The following is a 16,039-nucleotide window of genomic DNA, read 5'->3' on the forward strand; positions in this document are numbered from 1 at the left end:
ATATAAGTCCCCATTCTGTCTACAAGGTTATATCACAAGGAGTTTCTGCAAACTTTCAGAACATTGTAATGGTACTTCCCCAGCCCAACCTTTAAATCACTGCAGACATAGTGCGTACACATCCAAATAGTTTATTTATCATTAAATCTATTAACACTGTATTAATTTAATTTGATAAGAAAAACTACTCATCAAGCAGTGGCAAAACACACACGTAAAAGAGGGTTGTAATTAGACAAGCTTTCCGAGCCAGTGGCTCCTTCCTCAGGTAGAAAGGTTGAAGGGGAAGGAAGAGGGGAGAAGGAAAAGGACTGGAGAGGTCTAGGAAAATGGGTAGATTTTGGGAAAGTCACCTGGAATCGCAGGTCAGGGGAGACTTATTGCACTTCCTAGACCTCTCCAGTCCTCCTTTGTTGAGCCATTATGGACTGTGGGGCAACAGCTGGCATGTATTTCTTGATGCAATAATTTACCAACAGGCGTATGTATTGTAGAAATTTATTTTATGAAGTTCATAAAATATATTTCTACAGTACATACGCCTGTTGGTAAATTATTGCATCAAGTCTCCAGTCCGTTTCCTTCAACCTTCTTCCTTCCCCTTCAATCCTTCTGCCTGAAGGAGGAGCCACTGGCTCCGAAAGTTTGCCTAATTACAACCCTCTTATGTGTGCGTGTTCTGCCGCCACTTGGTGAGTAGATTTCTTATCTATCCAATTAAATTATTTTGTCGTAAATTGATTGTTTTTGTTGTTATATTAACACTGAGTTAAGATATACAGTGTGGTAAGAAACAGTCTGAAAAGTTTGTAAGGGTGTTTCAGGGCGAGTTTTGATGAGAAATAATTGATAAGAACCATATTTGATAAACTGCACCATTTCTCATTTAATCAGTATTGAAATTAGACAATCAGGTTATTGTGAGCAAAAATCCAAGCAGCCTGTCGGAGGGAGTGTTGCAAAGTGTGCTCTTCTTCGGCCGGCAAAGGGGGAGGGGAGGGGAAGCAGGATCACAGGATGATACTGAGAACCTAAACTGCAGCCAATAGGTCAGCAGTCCAGTACGCTATCACCTATCTTATGAAAACAACTGACACTGGCTGTATCAACTTGTGTAGTGGATATGGAGAACAGAAAGAGTGATTAGAAAAAGAGCATTACTGTTAACCTGCATTAGTCCATGCACTCAACCAGATGTTAACGTTTGGTTTCAGGGTACCTGAAACAGCCAATTTGTGTTTTTAAATGGTTACTTCCAATGCACATTCTCAGGAACAGGTCAATCTCTAAAACTTCCATATCAAAACAATGTACCATATTATTTTAGACAATCATTAATTACAAACCGCACTTGGAAGTTCTAAAATGGGGTACTCCACAGAAAACTATGGGTCCGTAAGTTACAACGCATTCAAATGCTAATTACCACTTAAAATGCGCCTGTTTCAGAAGTGATAAATTAAGCTATGAGAGCAAATGCTATATTTCAGAGCTAGGCTAATTATCAACGTTGTGTTCTTCAGTCCAAAGACGGGTTTGATGCAGCTCTCCTTGTTGCTGTCTCCTGCGCAAGCCTCTTCATCTCCAAATAAGTACTGCAATTTACATCCTTCTGAATCTGATCAGTGTGCTCATCCATGGTCTCTGTTTACGATTTTTACCCTCCTCCCCTCCCCCCCCCCCCCCCTCCCCACTTCCCTCCAATACTAAATTGATGTCTCAGAATATGTCCTATCAACCGATCCCTTTTCTATTCAGGTTGTGCCACATATTTCTTTTCCCCCAATTCTATTCAGTCTGCCCATCTAATCTTCAGCATTATTCTCTAGCTCCAGTTTTCAAAAGCTTCTTTTCTCTTCTTGTACGAACTGTTTATCGTCTGTGTTTCACTTAAATACATGGTAACACTCCCTACAAATACTTTTAGGGAAGATTTCTTTACACTCAAATATATATATATGGCACTAACAAATTTATCTTCTTTTGAAACACTTCTTGCCATTGTCAGTCTACATTTTATATCCTCTCTCTCCACTTCAGCAGTCATCAGTTATTTTGCTGCCCAAATAGTGACACTCATCTACTACTTTAACTGTCTTGTTTTCTAATCTAATTCCATCAGTACTGCCAGATTTTTCTAAAATCAAAGATTTCTCTGATCTCGTCGTAGTCTATAATTATCCTCACAAGAAGCTCTTCAACTGTGTCTACTAGAGTCTGACAGGCAATTTTTCTCACAAGCCCCTCACATACAAAAATTATAGGGATAAGATGTGGCAAATGAGCTGGCCAGGGTACTGGACCACATCAGCCAATCCTCAGTCCACCTCTTCAGATAAAATGCTTCTAAATGCTCACGTAACTCCAATATTGCAACAGCAAAGGGCAGCAATATGCCGTCATGTTAGAACCACATTACCATACAGACTGCCAGAGAAACATCGTCTAAATTCAACAGAAGGGCGTTTACATGGAACACTAAGCACATTTCTCAGTTAAAACGAGGAGTAAACAGGATGGGACCCAACAGACACCTGTAATACCTGTCCAAATATTAACACCAAACTTATGCTGACATGAAGTAATACAGGTGGTATGCATATTTTCATTATTCCAAGTGTGGCTGTTTCAATAGTTGAATGACCCTTCTTTGGTGAAATATGTCTCTTTTTTCCACAACACCGTTCTTTCGAAATATGGAATCTGTAGATGGTATGGAAATAAGTTCTCGTCACATAGGAAATCCAATACCACAGTATGTGAAACCTGAAGTGACAAACAAACGGATTCATTTTACCATGTTTAGTTTTCATGGCATAATTTAAGAAACATTGAAAATGTTTCCTTCAAACTGAAAGTTCCGCACGTAAAATTTTCGTCTCTATCTATCACTATAAAAGTATCTGCACATGAAATAATGTGGTTAGGAAATCTTTCGCTGTACATTATGTGGGCCTCCTGTGCATTTTAATCCACAGCACCATATGCTAAATGCATCAAGACATATCCATCGAAGGAATACCGATGACACACCATGTAACCACTATTTTCACTGCTGTGAGATGTGTTTCGTCAAGCCTACCTCCTTCGTTCACCTATCACACCTCTTTCCATGCAAATTCGCAGGTAATGAACACTTCTGATGAAAATTCTGCTACACAAGCAGATGGTATTAAAATCAATTGTTCTAACTGTGTAGATTGAAGTGCACAAAACAGCTGAGCTTTTGGCCCAGGTTCAGTCCTCGCTGCCATCCAATGTCCAGGTTTTGTGCCTCTCTTTCTCAGTTTAAGGAAACCAAATGAAGAAAAAGTTTAGCAACACTGTCTCTGGCAGGCTGCTTTAACTTGCACAAGCAATGACCCAAATGTTAAACTTCAATGCTAATTAAACTGGAAACAGTGCAATGTATCGAATTTTTTGCTTAACAGTTATTTCTCAGCACAACCTATCCTATAACATCCTTACAAGCTTTCCAGACTGTTTCTGACCATCCTGCAGAATACGACTGCCTTCTATCAAATCATAATAATTTAAAACAAATTACACTAACATAAGAAAGTCACAACACTAGATAGGATTTATATTTCTGTTATAAACTGAATGCAGTGCAATTATTCCACAGGAGTTAAGGCTGCTTCTTACTCAAAGCATAAAATACTTTTACTATCACATGGTACATTCTTACTGAAATCAACTTTTTATGGAAAAAAGCACTAGGTTAACAATATTTTTAAAAATTATTTGTTAGGTATTATGAATATAAATATTATCTATGTTATTATCAACAATGTCGCCACCATCACCTTCAAAATTAATGACTGAATTATTCATCACCAATCTCACACCAGTATTCTCAAGTTTCTGGATTCTCTATATCCAGGCAGTATCCACTCCAATCATTTTGAGTTGCAGTTCACCATATGAAACAAGGATCCTCTCAGAGCACAAAAAAGGTGAGAATGCACCTCTTTAAAAGACAACGACACAAAAGTAGGGGGTCAGTAGCTGCAGTTCTCATTCTACACCGATATTCCGCCAATCACCATGAGGTTCATTGCAGAGGGTACATCCTTTATCATTTATTAGGGTTTCTTTCCGTTCCATTCACATATAGTGTGCAGGAAGAATGTTCGTCTGAATGCCTCTGTGCACGCAGTAATTATTCTAATCTTGTCCTTATGATCCCTATGTGAGCAACACATAGCAGTTTGTAGTATGTTCCTAGAGTCATCATTTAAAGTTGGTTCTTGAAACTTTGTTAATAGACTTTCTCAACATCATTTATGTCTGTCTTTAAGACCCTGTTCCTTCAGTGTGCCTGCAACACACTCCCACAGATTAAACAAATCTGTGGCCATTCGTGCTGCCCTTCTCTCTACAGATCAATATCTCCTGTTTGATACAGGTCCCACACACTTGAGCAATATACTAGGATGGGTCAGACGAGTGCTATGTAAGCAATCTCCTTTGTAGTCTGATTGCACTTCCCCAGTATTCTACCAGTAAAGTGAAGTCTATCACCTGAGTTACCCACAACTGAGCCTATGTGATCATTCCATTTCATTCCCCTACAAAGTGTTACACCCAGGTATTAGTGCGAGTTGGCAGATTCCAACAGTGGCTCATTGATATTATAGTATAGGATACTAAGTTTTTTCATTTTGCAAAGTGTGTAGGTTTACGTTTCTGAACATTTAAAGCAAGTCGACAATCCGCACCACTTCGAAATTGTATCAAGACCTGACTAAATATTTAGGCAGCTTCTTTCAGATAGTGCTTCATTATAGATGACTGCGTCACCTACAAAAAGCCTGATGTTACTATTAATATTGCCTGCAAGATAATTAACATACAACAAAAACAGCAAGGAACTCAATATGCCTCCCTGGGGTACAGCTGATGTTACTTCTACATGTGACGATGAAACTCCATCCAAGATATGCTGCGTTCTCCCTACCAAAATGTCCTCAATCTACTCACAAATTTCACTTGATACCCTATTGATCATACTTTTGGCAAGAAGTGTAAGTGTGGTACTGTGTCAAATGCTTTTTGGAAATCAAGAAATACTGCATCGAGCTGATTGCCTTGATGCAAAGGTTTCAGTATGTCATGTGAGAAAAGTGCGAGTTAGGTTTCATATGAGCTATGTTTTCAGAATTTGTGCTGGTTGACACTGAGTATGTCATTCTGTTCAAGATACCTGATTATGTTTGAGCTCAAAATATGTGCTAAGAGTGGACAACAAATCGATGTCAGGGATACTGGATGGTAGTTTTGTAGATCACTTCCACTACCCTTCTAGCAGACAGATATGACCTGTGCTTTTCTCCAAGAACTAAGGACGGTTTTTGTTCGAGGGTTCTACAATAGATTCTAGTTGGAAGAGGGGCTAACTCAGCCACAAATTTGGCACAGACTGAGATAGTGACTCCATCAGGTTCTGGAGCTTTGTTCAATTTTAATGATTTCAGCTCTTTCTCAACACCACTGACATTAATACTTATTTTACTCATCTTTTCAGTGGTACGAAGATTAAACTGGGGCAATTGTCCTGGTTTTTCTTTTGTAAAGGCACATTGAAAACGGAGTTAAGCATTTCGGCTTTTGCTTTCCTACCCTCAGTTCCCCCCCCATGAACCATGGACCTTGCCGTTGGTGGGGAGGCTTGTGTGTCTCAGCGATACAGAGAGCCGTACCGTAGGTGCAACCACAACGGAGGGGTATCCGTTGAGAGGCCAGACAAACATGTGGTTCCTGAAGAGGGGCAGCAGCCTTTTCAGTAGTTGCAAGGGCAACAGTCTGGATGATTGACTGATCTGGCCTTGTAACAATAACCAAAACGGCCTTGCTGTGCTGGTACTGCGAACGGCTGAAAGCAAGGGGAAACTACAGCCGTAATTTTTCCCGAGGACATGCAGCTTTACTGTATGATTACATGATGATGGCGTCCTCTTGGGTAAAATATTCCGGAGGTAAATAGTCCCCCATTCGGATCTCCAGGCGGGGACTACTCAAGAGGATGTCGTTATCAGGAGAAAGAAAACTGGCGTTCTACAGATCGAAGCGTGGAATGTCAGATCCCTTAATCGGGCAGGTAGGTTAGAAAATTTAAAAAGGGAAATGGATAGGTTGAAGTTAGATATAGTGGGAATTAGTGAAGTTCAGTAGCAAAAGGAACAAGACTTCTGGTCAGGTGACTACAGGGTTATAAACACAAAATCAAATAGGGGTAATGCAGGAGTAGGTTTAATAATGAATAGGAAGCATAGTGAACGCATTATTGTGGCCAAGATAGATACGAAGCCCACACCTACTACTGTAATACAAGTTTATATGCCAACTAGCTCAGCAGATGACAAAGAAATTGAAGAAATGTATGATGAAATAAAAGAAATTATTCAGATTGTGAAGGGAGACGAAAATTTAATAGTCATGGGTGACTGGAATTCGAGTGTAGGAAAAGGGAGAGAAGGAAACATAGTAGGTGAATATGGATTGGGGGACAGAAATGAAAGAGGAAGCCGCCTGGTAGAATTTTGCACAGAGCACAACATAACCATAACTAACACTTGGTTTAAGAATCATGAAAGAAGGCTGTATACATGGAAGAACCCTGGAGATACTAAAAGGTATCAGATAGATTATATAATGGTAAGACAGAGATTTAGGAACCAGGTTTTAAATTGTAAGACATTTCCAGGGGCAGATGCGGACTCTGACCACAATCTATTGGTTATGACCTGTAGATTAAAACTGAAGAAACTGCAAAAAGGTGGGAATTTAAGGAGATGGGACCTGGATAAACTAAAAGAACCATAGGTTGTACAGAGATTCAGGGAGAGCATAAGGGAGCAATTGACAGGAATGGGGGAAATAAATACAGTAGAAGAAGAATGGGTAGCTTTGAGGGATGAAGTAGTGAAGGCAGCAGACGATCAAGTAGGTAAGAAGACGAGGGCTAGTAGAAATCCTTGGGTAACAGAAGAAATATTGAATTTAATTGATGAAAGGAGAAAATATAAAAATGCAGTAAGTGAAACAGGCAAAAAGGAATACAAACGTCTCAAAAATGAGATCGACAGGAAGTGCAAAATGGCTAAGCAGGGATGGATAGAGGACAAATGTAAGGATGTAGAGGCCTATCTCACTAGGGGTAAGATAGATACTGCCTACAGGAAAATTAAAGAGACCTTTGGAGATAAGAGAACGACTTGTATGAATATCAAGAGCTCAGATGGCAACCCAGTTCTAAGCAAAGAAGGGAAAGCAGATAGGTGGAAGGAGTATATAGAGGGCCTATACAAGGGCGATGTACTTGAGGACAATATTATGGAAATGGAAGAGGATGTAGATGAAGATGAAATGGGAGATATGATACTGCCTGAAGAGTTTGACAGAGCACTGAAAGACCTGAGTCGAAACAAGGCCCCGGAGTAGACAATATTCCATTGGAACTACTGATGGCCGTGGGAGAGCCAGTCCTGACAAAACTCTACCATCTGGTGAGCAAGATGTATGAAACAGGCGAAATACCCTCAGACTTCAAGAAGAATATAATAATTCCAATCCCAAAGAAAGCAGGTGTTGACAGATGTGAAAATTACCGAACTATCAGCTCAATAAGTCACAGCTGCAAAATACTAACACGACTTCTTTACAGACGAATGGAAAAACTAGTAGAAGCCAACCTCGGGGAAGATCAGTTTGGATTCCGTAGAAACACTGGAACACGTGAGGCAATACTGACCTTATGACTTATCTTAGAAGAAAGATTAAGGAAAGGCAAACCTACGTTTCTAGCATTTGTAGACTTAGAGAAAGCTTCTGACAATGTTGACTGGAATACTCTCTTTCAAATTCTAAAGGTGGCAGGGGTAAAATACAGGGAGCAAAAGGCTATTTACAATTTGCACAGAAACCAGATGGCAGTTATAAGAGTCGAGGGACATGAAAGGGAAGCAGTGGTTGGGAAGGGAGTAAGACAGGGTTGTAGCCTCTCCCCGATGTTGTTCAATCTGTATATTGAGCAAGCAGTAAAGGAAACAAAAGAAAAATTCGGAGTAGGTATTAAAATTCATGGAGAAGAAATAAAAACTTTGAGGTTCGCTGATGACATTGTAATTCTGTCAGAGACAGCAAAGGACTTGGAAGAGCAGTTGAATGGAATGGACAGTGTCTTGAAAGGAGGATATAAGATGAACATCAACAAAAGCAAAACGAGGATAATGGAATGTAGTCAAATTAAGTCGGGTGATGCTGAGGGAATTAGATTAGGAAATGAGGCACTTAAAGTAGTAAAGGAATTTTGCTATTTGGGGAGCAAAATAACTGATGATGGTCGAAGTAGAGAGGATATAAAATGTAGGCTGGCAATGGCAAGGAAAGCGTTTCTGAAGAAGAGAAATTTGTTAACATCCAGTATTGATTTAAGTGTCAGGAAGTCATTTCTGAAAGTATTCGTATGGAGTGTAGCCATGTATGGAAGTGAAACATGGATGATAAATAGTTTGGACAAGAAGAGAATAGAAGCTTTCGAAATGCGGTGCTACAGAAGAATGCTGAAGATTAGATGGGTAGATCACATAACTAATGAGGAAGTATTGAATAGGATTGGGGAGAATAGAAGTTTGTGGCACAACTTGACCAGAAGAAGGGATCGGTTGGTAGGACATGTTCTGAGGCATCAAGGGATCACCAATTTAGTATTGGAGAGCAGCGTGGAGGGTAAAAATCGTAGAGGGAGACCAAGAGATGAATACACTAAGCAGATTCAGAAGGATGTAGGTTGCAGTAGGTACTGGGAGATGAAGAAGCTTGCACAGGATAGAGTAGCATGGAGAGCTGCATCAAACCCGTCTCAGGACTGAAGACCACAACAACAACAACAACAACAACAACAACAACCCTCAGTTCCACTTCCTGTCTCATTCGCTAGGTACTGGACACTAACTCTGGTGCCACTAACAGCCTTTACACAAAACCAGAATGTTTTTGGGTTCGGTGAAAGATCATTTGACAATAGTCTGCTGTGGTAGTCATTGAATGCATCACACATTGCTCTCATGACAGTCAAATGCATTTCATTCAACATTTCCTGTCTATAGCCCTATGCTTTATTTGGCACCTATTGTGCACTATTCTCTGTTTCCTTGGAAGTTTCTTTACGGTGACTGTATAATATGAAGGTTCCCTCCCATTATAAACTGTTCTACTGGGTATATATCTATCCAGTGCATAGTCAGCTATTCTTTTAAACTTGAGCCATAGCTCCTCTACATGCTCCTGTCCTGTACTGAAAGTTTCAAGTTCCTCAATGAGATATGACACTACTGATTTTTTATTTAGTTTGCTGAACATAATGTATCTTTCTGCTTGTTTTAGTTGTTCTTTGTACTTTGGTTATCATTGTTGCCACAACCGCATCATGGTCACTGATACCAGTTTTGATGTGGACATCCTCAAAGAGGTCAGGTCGATTTGTTGCCATTAGACCAAATATATTTCCATTGTGAGTGGGGTCCTAGCTATCTGTTCTACGTAGTTTTCAGAGAAGGCTTTTAATAACATTTCACAGAATGTCTTATTGTGCCCACTGTTAATAAAGCTACAAGTTTCCCAATTAAATGTTGGATGATTAAAGTCTTCACTGATAACTCAGGGTGTATACGTGGACAAGGAAAAAAAATTCCCGGATTTCCCGGTTAAAAATACACTTTCTCCCGGGTGACAGTATATTATCCCTTATCAATCCTTTGAATGGTTATGGTTTCATACACGGGCGTACAATTTCCCGGCACTTTAGAAAACGAAACTCAGAGAAAAAGACACGTTTTGGAAATATCTTTGATGTGCAGCAACATGTACGCTGCGTATTTTCATATTACGAAAGCATACATTGGAATTCCACTAAACACAGCATGTTACTTTCTGAATAATTGAAATCAAGTTTTCAATGCGCTTTTGTAAGCCGTCTGTAGCTCATGTCATGTGATCTCGCCAGCCAATGACAGCGGATATTCAAAGCATAGGACACGTGATGTAGTCAGCCAACAGACATCACTGTTAAGTAGCACGAACTCACAAACAGGGAAAGTTAATAGTTTAAATTAATATACATAGTGTTGCTAAAAGAAAAGAAAAGCTTTCACATATAATATTGGTCTCAAGCTGCAAGAGAAGCTAAGCTTTCGCATATACTGTTGATCTTTTTTGCGCGTGTTACACTTTAAGATATATCACACAAATGTGCCAGTAAAATTTTTAATAATGACATAAATGTCTGATTTTTCTGGATTCGAAATTCTTCTAAATGGCTCATCTTCAGGGTTCGAAATTCTTCTAAATGGCTCATCATCAAAGAGTTGATTTTTAAATGAGAGTCAAATGCTCTGTGATTTAATAAATTCATGGTATATTCTTGACAATACCTCAACTTACGTAAAAGGATATTTACTTTGAAATTAACGCTTTTCAAACCACCATTCACAATATTTTCCCGTGACCTGTTACAGATAGGTTCATTTCAGCAGTTGCCAGAGAGCGCAGATAACAGGCGACACCGCGCATGGGTAGCTACCATGACATAGGAAGCCCCTATGTACGTACGTGTAAAACATTGAAAGATAATAAATTATGTCATAAAAGAAAGAAGAGCATCGGAATTTCGTGAACCGTATTAAAATGTGCACATTTAAAGTGCATACTTAAAGGGCACATTCGTATGTCCAGATTCCCAATGAAGTAGATCTCAACCTGATATTAAGCTTTTCAGTGTGGTTTTCCAGATGTAAATTTTCTTGGTGCACCAGTACTGTATTATATCATGTTTGGTTCTTTATTATGGCATAATGCCATACGTGCTAGAAAATGAAAATTTGCACTTGAAATGCAGCGAACAGTTGAAACTAGCCAGTACTATGGAATTAAACATTTCGTTTCAAATACATTGACTGCCTCTGCGGAAAAGGTTAACAAAAGTCAAATTTCTTTACCAAACAGGCAAAAATAACTTCATTGTTCCACAAGGCGATTAATGCTTGACTGTCAGAAATGTGGAAATAAAATAAAATCTGAGACTAATGACATATTTCAGCCTTTCGTAATTATGCCTGCCCCTCTTTAAAAAAATCTCGCAATTAATAACGGATCGGATTATTTGTAATCGAGAGCACAAGAACTCTTCAGAAAATCTGAACTCTTTATTGCCTATAGTTAATAGTGACATAAAATTAAATATAGCATATATAAAACCAATACCGACAAGAGATAAGCAAGAAATTACACATTTCTTCAAACCTTAGCACCTAGTATTTTTTCTCTCTGATCTTGCTCCACCTTTACATGGCGTGCTTTCCTTTCTGCGAAAGAATCTATTACCTCATCAAAGTTCGTCAAACGTCTTGCTACATGAAAAATCAAAATGTCGTTATCTAATACTGAAAAAGCTGGTAATACAAATAATACTCTAGACTGGTGTGGTTTCTCGATCTGATTACGGCTATTTTGTCACTGTCTGCTAGATAAAACAAAACAGACCTTTCTAATATGGCAGCAGTTTTGTAACGCACCAAATAAACGAGGCTGTTTTGGCACAAATGGCCATTTTTATAACATGACAGAATATAATCCAATAAGTACCAATATTAAATGCCTTTTAGGCATACTACAAGCAGAAAGCTTTAAGTTAGGAAATAGTTTCACATTTCATTCATACGCACCAGCTTCTCAAGCATGAGATCGAAAAGTAGTATTACGAAATTTTTATATAAATTTGGGATCGTCTTCTTCTTCCACAATTTGTGTGATGTCCCTGTTTCTTCTCCTTCCTCATTCTAACAAACAATTTTGTCATCACCAATTCTGTAGCTACTGCTGCCACTGTCAAAATTTGCTCGCCGATTAACTTCACTAACCCTGCCAGAATCACAGGTTTAGTTGTCCCACGATTATTTTCCGGTTAGGCGTTATTACGTGTTTGAGCAACACGTTTTCCGCTTTACTTCCAGAATAGAACTTACGCGGCTGCTAGCCGGGGACTGTATTACCGGTCCTTACTAGTGTAGCGATTTGGCCAAAAATTTTCTGATAAAATTTCGTTTTCTTGGATACACCGAGAAGATAATACGTAATCTTCTCACCTGTTATTCCTGTCAGTTGTTTATTTCCATTCTGATGGTCTGAATCTATGGATTTCGCTAGTAATTATAACAATGCTGATCATTTGCAAACCCAATCAACCACATAATCAGACAGCAATTGGCATTCATCCGTTCGGCTTTACTCACTCAGCTCATATAGCCCCGTCCCCTTTTGTCTGCAGAAAGTTTATTTCTAGGTGCGACAAGGATTCTTCTGACAGATACATCACGTACACTGTGCTTGCATTTAAAAGTCAACTTATGATTCAGTCAGAAATCAACTCAAAATGTGTTCAATAATGTTCAAAAACCAACAGGGAAGCATTTCAAAATCATATAAATAATCGATAGGCAAATGTGCGCTGGATGCTAGGTGCTTTGTGAAACAAGTTTTTTTTCCTCAAGAATATGAATTTGGCACCCCCTTTTCCCGGTAGCATCTAGCTGCTTGCTGCGACTGCTTGCACAGCCAACAGCCACATTCCTGTTGCCAGAAGCGGGAGAATCTACTGGTCAAACATGACTCAACTGCGCTTGCGCATGAGCCCGTGTGTAACTGCTAAAACACGTCGACTACAAACAGTTGCGACTTCATGCTCACTGGAGGCAATTTGTTGTTATGAAGCACTGCATAGTCTTCCTAAAGCCTTTGACACGTTTTCAATTGGCAGACACTTGCATGAGCACCGTGTGTAGTTGTTGTATATGGCGCATTTCCTTTGCAATTTAAGTTATTTTCGTTTTTTCTCTGGTTTATGTTTTATTGTTGAAGTATTATTCTGCAGTAGCGGGATACAGTAATATCCTTTGTTAGAGTATCGGTTCTTACCAGTCAAAATTACAAAAATTTAACTGAAAACTACAACAATGAGAAATTCCCGGAATTCTAAAAATATACTAGGTTTTTCCCGGTTTTCTCCCGGATGAAAAAATTCCCGGGTTTTTCCTGGATCTCCCAGTTGTCCCAGGTCATATACACCCTGTAACTACAATATGATTGGGGAACTTAGATACAAATGGACTGAGGTTTTCTCTTAAGTTTTTGATTACATAAGGAGATGAGCCTGGTGTCTGACAGAAGGATCCAATAACCATTTTATGCCCTCCTCCGATACTGAGCCTTGTCCAAATAATATCACATACAGTTTAGATTTCTGTATCGGTGGATTTAAATTTCTTATCAACTGCAACAAATACACCACCCCCATTTCCATTTTGCCTATCCTTTTGATGTACACTTAAATTTTACCCAAAAATCTCATTGCTACCAATTTCAGTTTTCATCGAGTTTTCTGTACCTAATATTATGTGAGCTTCCCTGCTTTTCATGTGCTCTCCAAGCCCTGGCACTTTGTTGCAAATGCTTCAGCAGTTTACCATTACGATTTTAATACTCTCACCTATGGGAGGCATTTCTTTCAATCTTACACTGATACTTCTGGGTTTCCTACAGTAATTGTTATCTGGGTTGGATGGAGAGTCACCTAACTAAAAACTCTTGTGTGCACCTGACACACAGTCTACTACCTAACAGCAGCCTGTGATGTGTAGTGCATGCCTGACCCATTTAGGGGGCCCTACAGCTATCAACTCTATGGCACAACTCCAGGAAAATGCAGCCTAGCTTGCCACAGAAACTTCCAAGCCTCTGGTTCAGTCCTTCACTTGTCTCAGAACCAAAAGGCCACGATCAGGTCTGGGGCAATACCGCAAATTGTTGAAACTCTATGTGCAAGGCTGGTCTTCTCAATCTTCTCTGCCATTTACTGGAATGATGCAAGTATGGCGTTGGGGCCCGAGATGACAGGCATAATTTGTTCCAATGTTTACCATGATCTGCAGTTGGTTGCACCCTTTTCCCTCAATGGCTGTTGGAGTAGCCTCTTCAACACGCTGAATGAGGCCTCCAGGCATTCACATTGAGTGCACCTGGTGTTCCTATCTGCAATTTCCTTAAGGGTTACCATAATTTGCCATATGTTTGAACTGCCGACGATTAAATACACCCCTACCATTCTGTGTATGCCTCCTCTTGATACCGGAGAAACAAGTTCCTCCAAAACTCGTGACATGAGTCCCACTTGCTCAGTTTCAGTTTTAGTGATAGATAGCACCTCAAACTTGTTAGTTAGGAGGATCAGTAGAACACCCCGAGTCCTTTCTGGTCCTTGCCCACTTCCTACAGTACACTTAGATCTATCGTTGACATGCCACTCACAGTCAAGTGGATGAGTAATGACAGATTCTGTACTTTCTGCAGAGGAGACAGGATCTACGGGAGAGGACAGTACTTGAGGTACTGCTGGTAACAGTATCACAGGTCCAGGACTCTCAGGAGCTCTTCCAACACACCAATTCACAGCAGCTGTCAATCATTTTGACAGTAGTCACGGCAACGAATGTCAAACAATTCAGCTCATGTTTGAGAATGGCATTCACAGTGGGGCTGCATTTTGGCTAGTGCAAAGTATTACATGGCAGAGAACAAACAACTTTAAATTAACCCCATTGATTATCTTTTATTGTGTCAAGTTAAAAAGTTGCTAATTTCCTGTAAGAATAGAAGCAAATACACAAAACGAGATTTCTATTAAGGTAACTCAAAAACATGTGGCAAAAATTATTAGTTTCCTAAAACGTTTTGAAGTTAATTATAGTTGTTAGCATTTATCTTTTAACAAAGAATAGTCTAAATCCTTTTACCTAGTCTCTGTGGAGAAGCATTCATGCTCACCATGTCCTCAATGCCACTGTCTATATATGTATGTCTACTACTCTCTCTCCTTTTGTCTTTCTTTCCCCCTGCCACTGTCTCCAACACATCTAGAAAGTTCAAAAAATTCTGAGGGTCCAACAAATTTCTTCCCTTGTACCACACGTTTAAAACTCCTGTCAAAACTGCACCCTCCCCTATACCTATGTGTTAAAGTATACCAGTCTGGGAGGGTCCAGACTCTCCTAGTCAATATATGGTCTCAACTACCTGTACATTTCACTGTCCCTCCTCTTCCTTTCTTTCTCCCACAGCTTCTTTCACCATCCATTTCTCTTTCACTTTTACTGCCAGTGTCACTCACTGACTACCACAGTCTCCTCTTTTTTTGGCTCCCAGTGCTATTGTCTTCATCCCTCTTTCTCTTGGTGCCACTTTCTCTCTTCCACCATCACTGCCTCCTTTCTCTTTCTCTCCCAGTGCCACTGTCTCCTCTCTCTTCCAATGTCACTACCTCTCCGCTACTCTCTTTCAGCACATAGAAGTGCGAATATATGTTCGCATGCCAAAATATTTGGTGAAGGAGGCGGAATGAGGATTCAGGCAGCTGGTTCCCTTCTTGTTACTGTTGCAGCAACATGCACTGTTTATACAAAACAAATCCTGAGAGGTCAGTAAAGACTGGACAATTTATTTATATATATACATATTTATATGCAGTCCCCAACAATCAGTCTTTCCTTCTCAATTCGTCTGGTAAGTCTCCACTGACCCGAGGTTCTGGGTGTCTTTTTGTATCCCTTTCCCTAAACCGTTCAAGTCCTTTTCCTTCATCTCTCTTCCTTCCCCTTCAACTCTTTGGCCAGAATAAGCCACTGGCTCTGTAAGCTTGTAAAAGTTAAACCTGTGTGTGTGTGTGTGTGTGTGTGTGTGTGTGTGTGTGTGTGTGTGTTGTTCTGCTGCTGCTTGGCGAGTAGATTTTTCATCTATCCATTTACATTTAATTTATATAATCTGATGCATTTACACACTTTGATGCATATGAGGATGTGTTGAAAAGTAATGCCTTGGAAAATTTTTAACAGAGGAAGATTGGATGGAGCCAATTTGGGACTGTACTGAGGGACTGTAGTGATGATTATTGATGGCAGTGAACCAAAAGAATCTGATTACGGCAGTTATT

At 39.7% G+C, this 16,039-nt stretch overlaps 1 protein-coding gene across 4 annotated transcripts in view; it reads right to left on the bottom strand.

Moving 5' to 3' along the window:
• Positions 1-16,039, bottom strand: part of LOC124777024 (nuclear pore complex protein Nup93-like) — a 213,281-nt gene that overhangs the window by 63,306 nt on the left and 133,936 nt on the right. The window lies entirely within an intron of this gene.

Source organism: Schistocerca piceifrons, chromosome 2 (assembly GCF_021461385.2).
Source record: "Schistocerca piceifrons isolate TAMUIC-IGC-003096 chromosome 2, iqSchPice1.1, whole genome shotgun sequence".
NCBI classification, from domain to species: domain Eukaryota; kingdom Metazoa; phylum Arthropoda; class Insecta; order Orthoptera; family Acrididae; genus Schistocerca; species Schistocerca piceifrons.